The sequence below is a fragment of the Triticum dicoccoides genome, chromosome 7B (assembly GCF_002162155.2).
Source record: "Triticum dicoccoides isolate Atlit2015 ecotype Zavitan chromosome 7B, WEW_v2.0, whole genome shotgun sequence".
Lineage (NCBI taxonomy): Eukaryota > Viridiplantae > Streptophyta > Magnoliopsida > Poales > Poaceae > Triticum > Triticum dicoccoides.
This window is the reverse complement of record NC_041393.1, coordinates 557,967,935-557,975,795: the sequence shown is the minus strand read 5'-3', so window position 1 is coordinate 557,975,795 and position 7,861 is coordinate 557,967,935.

The window sequence follows — 7,861 nt, the reverse complement described above, 5'->3', positions numbered from 1 at the left end:
CAAGAGCATCGTGAAGCTGCTCCGGTAGTGGATGGATGATAGTGTCGACGAGGCGGATCTGAGGCCATGGACGAGGGAATCGGTGAAGCGGATCCGCTAGGGTTGGGGATGGTGTCGATGAAGCGGATCTGTGGCCGTGGATGAAGGCATCAGGAAGCTGCTCCGATAGGGTGGACGACGGTGTTGACGAAGCAGATCTAAGGCCGTGGGGCGAGGGCATCGGCGAAGTGGCTCCAGGCGTGTTGACGATGGTGTCAACGAATCGGCTCCGGGAGTGTGTAGGAAGGTGCCTGTGTAGATGCGCTGCTATAGACGAGAGCACCGACAAAGCAGATTATGTGCAGTGGACAAGGCCGACACTGAATGGCATGTGGTACAATGATGGTTGAGCAATCTACGGTTTCTAGGGGAGGTGGGAGAGGTAGATGCAGCCGTGGAAGCAGATCTGGCATGGTGGACGACATCGGCAGTGAATAGACTCTGGTACGCCGGTGGATGAGTAGTCTAGGGTTTCAAGAGGGGAAGAGGTAGAATCACCGATGAAGTACGGACGACGAGATGTAAGGTGCTCTAGTGCTTTGGAGTAGTCGTTTTTGCGGGAGGAGAGAGAAAATGGGGGTTCCATGTGGTAGGAAAACGGAAAGTTACCAAAGAAGTCCTGGCCTTTTATGTAAATGAGGGTCATGTTGTTCTTCGTGCATCAAGGACAGAAGAGATATTCACATGCTCCATGGAGGCAGGAGATTTTGCCGCCCGTAGGATCATTCGTATCCAGTTCAACTAATTTTAGACAGTGCTATCAGGAAGGTGATGATGTGTGACTGTGTAAACGGAGCACGCCTCAACAATAACTCGTATCAAGTCAACCCCAGAAAAAAGGCAATAACTCTGGATGATGCACTCATAACTTGTTCAAAAAAGAATGTGTGGTAGCGCTAAAAAATATACGTGCCATTTGTAAAAACTATTCAAGTGTTTCCAAAAACGCACTCTTGAAATATATTTGTACAACATAAAAAGTCCGTCTAGTTTTGAAAAAAAAATCATATCATTCAAAAAAAAATGTGCATTACATTTTTAAAAAAGTACACACAATTCAAAACAATTGTACAATGTAAAAAAAATATTTGCGTAGTTTCAGAAAAATATTCTCTACCATTTGTAAAAACTGTTTCAATGTTCATATGAATTTTTTAACACATATTTGTTTCTTTCCAAAACACGTATATAAAAAAACTATGAATCATGTATTTTAAAAAAATTAACATGCAAGAACCAAATTCAGCAGTAGTATAAGGAAAATGTAAAATGTGTGTCCAGAAAAATAGTCATGTATTAAAAATAAAAATAAAAAATAAAAAGGAAAAAAATAAAACCTAAAAAGTAACATATAGAAAATAAAGAAAGAAATAAAAACGAAAAGGGAAAACACCCAAAGAAAAAGCACAGAAAACAGAAAATATAAAATGATGGAAAGATTTTAAAATCGGACTGGTCCATAAAACCTTTCCAAAACCCCTTAGATGGGCCCGCCTACTCATTAAATATTTTTAGTTTTACTAGCAAAAGGGTCCGTGCATTGCAACGAGATTTTTTTCATAATCTTCAATAGCCATGACCATATTTTGCCGCATCACCGAGATACACTATAACTCTCAATTTCGTGAAATCTAGAGCACATTTGAAAATCATGAACATTTTTTTAAACATGTGAATATATTTGAAATCATGGAAACTTTTACATGTTTTAAAACATTTTATAAAATCAAAACAATTTATTGAATTTTTGAACATTTTATACTAGTTCAAACAGTTTTTAAGTAAACTACGAACATTGATTTAAACAATGTCGAAGAACATTTTTTGGAAATTGGTGGAACAATTTTTGAAATTCGTGACCATTTTTGAATTGCATGATCATTTTCTGATCAGCGAACATTTTACGGATGGATACTATTTTGTAAGTCACGAATAGCTTTTGATATTTTAGGATATTTTCCAATGAACAATTTTTGAATTGGTGAAATTTTGCTCAAATTTATTATATTTTTTAATACATGAACTTTAGAAAAATCGTGAACATTTTTCGTTTCCCGAATAATGTTTTTCAAAATTTTGAACATTTTTTTAATAAGCAATTTTTTACAAAATCGTGAACAATTTTTGTATCCACAAATATTTAATGATTTATTAAACATTTTATTTCAAAATTCTATTCTTTTAAATTTTCAAAACTTTTTTGAAGTCCGAAATTATTTAAAGTAGAAAAATAGAAGAACGAAGAAGAAAAATAGAAAATAGAAAACGAAACTAAATAAAGGCCACCTGGAAATGGGGCAGCGACATGCGCCGGCCCAAATATGCACGGTTCATCTTCTCCCAGCGCGCAGAGCGAAGTATAGAAGGTCCTACCTCATGGGCCGGTCCATGTGGGGATTTCTCTGTAATATTTTGTCACTTATAGGTGGCATTGGTGGGTAATATTTTGTAATTTTTAGAGACAATTTGGGTGACGTATCACCAGAAACAATAGCACCTTTATTATTACTAGCAAACCTGCCCGCGTGTTGCACCCGAAGAGTAAAAAGTTACCTCTCATACTCACTCTCTTCACTGCACTATGCCACATGAAAAACAGTATGATAAGTTATGTTGCGCAAAAACTTAAAAATGTGATATTTTTGAAGTGTACTCAAGTTGTTTCTAATTTATAGACAATATGAATATCTATCTAGTTGCAGGTATCTCTTTACGCATTTGTTGTTGTTCCTCCTCGGTGGTGCCCAACAAGTATTTGCATTACGATGAAAACAACAAAGTATGTTTTATTAATTAATGATGGCATATGCATAAGAGCATTATTTTTGACTTCCTGATATATGTTTTTTTTGCAACCCAAGTCAAGTCCTAATTTGGTTGCAAACATATTATACAGCTCTATTGAGAACGATCATTTTGTAAGGACGTGTATACCAAATGTTCAAGGTTGCATATCAATATGGATGTTCTTTAAAAAATATCAAGGAAATAATTAAAACAATATGAAAATTAAAGTCAAGCCATTGGTTTACATAAAACTTGTATCAGCAACATTGTACTTTTTTTATACATCAGAAACATTTTATATATACACATTTAATACTTTCCAATTACATGGTCAACATTTTTGAAAACATATTTATTTGTCATGTCTATTTTTTAATACACATTCTACATTTTTTATACATGATTAACTTTTTTTATATACACATTTAGCATTGTCCAAATACATGATAATATTTTTTGAAAACTTATATTCTTTATCTCTACTTTGTTCCATACACATTATAAAAATTTGTAACTTTGTATACATTTTTCTTATACATCAGAAACATTGTTCCTATGCACATTTAACATGTTAAATACATGATTAACATTTATTAAAAATGGAAAAATGTATTACTATTTTTCTATACGCACTGTACTTTTTATGTATATAGTGGAAACAGTTTTTTATACAACTTTGACATTTCTTAAATGCAAGAGTAACATTTTTAAAAAGTCTGCATATAAGTGATTTTTACAGTTTAAATATTCATAGTATTTTGAAATAAAGCCATCAGAAAAAAATACAAAAGTATGTAAAAGAAGTCAAAAAAAGTAAAGGTCGAGCCTGTCCGGGTGGGCGTGCGCTTTTGATTTGCTGAGGGGTCGTTGTGTATTGAATCAAAAGCGACGGCAGACTTAAAGAAGAAAAAATGAATCATTTTTTCCACTTACGTGTGGCATAGGGGGGTAATTCATACGCACTCTAGGGGCAATTCCGCGACGTACGACCAGAAGCACAACGTACTTTATTATTAGGCAAAGATAAGGTATATCTATATAGATTTCGCGTATGCCCTAGAAATCAATTCGTTTAGATCAAAAGATGGAATCAATTCATTGCTCGGGTCGCTCGCTCAGGTCGTTGGACTAGTCTGGTTTGTTTCTTCTATGCTGTCTAACTGTATGGAATGGTCCGATTGTACTGGTATTTCTTTATTGTTTTTGTGTTTTTTGTTATTGCATTCTTTGGTATTTTATTTATTTTTTGTCTTACAATTTTAATTGTTCAATTGCCTTATTTTATGTATATTTTATACACATTTTCCCCCTTTTTTCTATTAAACGTTTTTATGGTTATATTTTCCTTTTTTACTTTGTATTTTTCTTTGTTTTTATGTTTTTCACTAGCTTTCTTTGTTTTTTATCTCCTTTTCTTTTCTGCATCACATGCAAATTTTTCATATGTATCATACATTTTTGTATACATCAGGAGTATTTTCTATACCTGTTTAATATTTTTCAAATACATGGTTAACTTTTTTCAAACATGTGTTTCGATGTCTAGTTTCTCATGCACATTGTAAAATTTTCGTATACATCTAAAATATTTTTTGTATACATTTAAAACATTTTTGGAAGACGTTTAATATTTTTACATACAGGATTAACATTTTTTCAAATAGAAGTTTTGAAACATTTTTCTGAATTTATTTGAAATATTTTTGAAATACACTTTATTTTTTCGGAATGATATAAAATACTTTACCAACTAGGTAAGCATTTATTAACATTGCATGAATACTTTTCAGAAATGTCACAAGAATAATTCGCGAACACTTTACTAAAAACGTCACGTACATTGTTTTGAATGGTATGACATATTTTTTAATTATGGAACATTTTTAAATTGTATAAACATTTACTTTAAATTATAAAAATATTTTTCCAAAGATGTGTACATATTCATGTATTCTTTTTAATGCTTCAACATTCTTAGAAGTTGCGCAAACATTTTTTAAGCACTGCATAAATATTTTAAATATAATATTTGATTTTAGGATATTTCAGAATATATATCAAAGAAAAAGAAAAACCGAAACAATGAAAGGAAGCGAACCAGGCAGCTATGTTTCTTGGGCTAGTCCATTTACTACAGCATTGTTGGCGAGCTCGATTTATACCTTGTAGTAACATTGTTGCATACGAGTGTCTGTATTTCATGAAGCGCTACAAGTCACTAAAGCATCGTCATTGTGCTCCAAATTAGACATAAGCCAACGACAAAGTTGAGTGCGATTATTTGAGAGCCATCATGATCAAGCTTGGATTTTCAAAGAGATGGGTAAATATTATTATGAACCTTGCACTTTTATTTCTTATTCAGTTTTGTTCAATGGCAAGAAGTTTGAGGAGTTTAAACCAAGTCGAGGTATTCGTCAGGGAGATCATATTTGCCCCTACTTGTTATTGATGGCAGTGCAGGATTTTTCGTCCCTCCTAAAAAAATTAGACCACTCATCGTAGATTTGTGGGTTACAAGTGGCGCCCTCGGCTCCACCGGTGAATCACTTATTGTTTGTGGATGATAGTCTACTATTCTTCAAAGCTAATGGTGTAGGGGCGACGAAGGTATCAAACCCGTGGGATAAGTATTGCCAAGCTTCAGGTCAGAAAATAAATCCAAACAATCCTCTCTATTTTTTTAGTAAGAAATGTTCGGAAAACATAAAGGAGGAGATCAAAACTACTTGAACGTCCCAAACGAATCTCTGAATGACAAGTACCTAGGAATGCCTTCTTACATAGGTACCTCCAAATTTGGAGCCTTCAAGTATCTTAAGGATAGTTTGTGGAGTAAGGTGAAAGGATGGATCGAGAAAACATTATCATTCACTGGTAAGGAAGTGTCTATTAAGTTCATTGCGCAAGTAGTGTCGGTTTATTCTATGTCTTGCTTCAAGCTACCGAGAAGTTTATGTGAGCATTTGAACAAACTTATCGGGCAATTTTGGTGGGGTAGAAGAGAAGGGAAAAGGAGACCAAGTTGGGTCTTGTGGATATCAATGACCCAACCCAAGTATATGGGAGGCGTGGGTTTTCATGATTTTTAACTCTCCAATTTGGCATTGTTGGCACGCCAGGCTTGACGATTACTGCGTGACTCGGCGTCATTGTGGTCACGGTTGCTCCAGGCAATGTATTTTTCTAATGGTTTTATCTTAAATGTTTAATTGGGCAACCACCCATCACAGGTCTGGAGGACTATCATAGAGGGACGGGATGTTCTACGACAGTCTTATAAAGGGGATGGTAATGGGGAGTCTACTCACATATGGGATCAAAATTGGATACCCAGAGATGCAATGATGAGGCCTACTGTGCGTTTAGCAGCTAACCCGCTCAGTAAGGTTAGTGAATTGATAGACAATACAAGTGTAACATGGAGGGGGGATGTGAGTGATACATTTTTTCTGGCAAGTGATGCACAAACTATACTCAGTATTTCGCTTTGTACTAGAAACATGCTTGATTTTTGGGCCTGGTTTGATGAAAAGAAAGGCAACTTTAAAGTGAGAACAGCCTACCGCATGCTAGCTGATATGAAGAGAAGACGAGAGGACTTGTTAAAAGGCAATGCGGGTGGGTCAAACATGCAAGTAGAAGCAAAGTCTTGGTTATCTCTTTGGTTGATTGATGTCTTATGATGATAAATGCCATGTGTGCGGAGCACGAGATTCTTGGATACATTCTCTTATTGGATGCTCTATGTCACATTATGTTTGAGCTCTAGCCGATGTGCAGCTGGTAGACCACATTCAGTCTGTCCAACAGTCGAATGCCAAGCAGTGGTTGTTCTCAATGATCGATGATTTACCACATGCAAGCTTGACCAAACTAGTTGTTGCGCTATGGGCAATCTAGTCAGCAACACGAAAATTAATTCATGAAGAAATTATGCAGAGCCCGCATGCGACACATTCATTCATTGAGAAATAAGTTTCAGAATTGACAACTCTCAAGGTGCAGACAAATCAAAATGTAGCTGCTAGCGCTACTAACGGTTCTGGACAAAGACGAGCTTGGCTTGCTCCAGGTCCAGGTATTGCAAAGATCCATGTTGATGGCGAGTTGTCGAGGAATGAAAGGAGGGGGAGCTGCTGCTGCGATGTGTATGGATCACAATGGACAGTTTCTTGGTTCCAATGCGGTGGTTTTCCCTCACATAACCGATCCGAGAACGTTGGGAGCGCTCGCATGTCACGAGGCACTAGCACTCGCTCTTGATCTCTCGGTGGACAGAGTTATTATTTCATGCGATTGCAAACCGGTTATTTCGGAGATCAAAGACGGCACTGAAGGTACTTATGGGACTATTATCAGATAAATTGTTGCAAGGGCTCAAGATTTCGGTAGCTACAATTTTATTTTTGAGTGTCGTGAGATGAATAAGGAAGCTTAGAACTTCATTAAGTTTGCTTGATCGTTAGAATCGGGTCGCAATTTGTGGCTGGGAGTACCCCATGACCCAGTTGTCATTCCTGTAAACCTCATACTTGATAAATAAAGTTGGTTTACCACTTAAAAAATCTTATAGTAACTTAATAAGCAATAGAGCTCCTATTCCAGGCATTCTCATTTCATGCTTCTGACGCCCGTTCCTATTGTCTTAACAAACAGACGTACACACACTCTCTGCATCTGGGTCGGCCCATTTGCTTTTTTTCCTGTTAATTCTGCAAAAATGGTGCACACGCAACGGATTCGAACTAGGGGCCTCAACCTTCACAAAACAGCGCACCAACCACATATGTCTACTGATTTCGTTTTCTTCCTTTTATTCTTTCCCTAGCTCGTGAAGCCCCCGGTTTTGGGAAGCTTTTAACCAATTTTCTTTTTTCTGAACAGATTTGTTCGATCTTTCTTTTTTTTATTTTCGCCAATTTTTTTTCAAAATCGATGAAACTAAATGCATGAACATTTTTTATATCTTCATGAACTTTTTTTTTCAATATCCATGAAACTTATTTTCAAAAATTATAATTTTTTTTCAAAA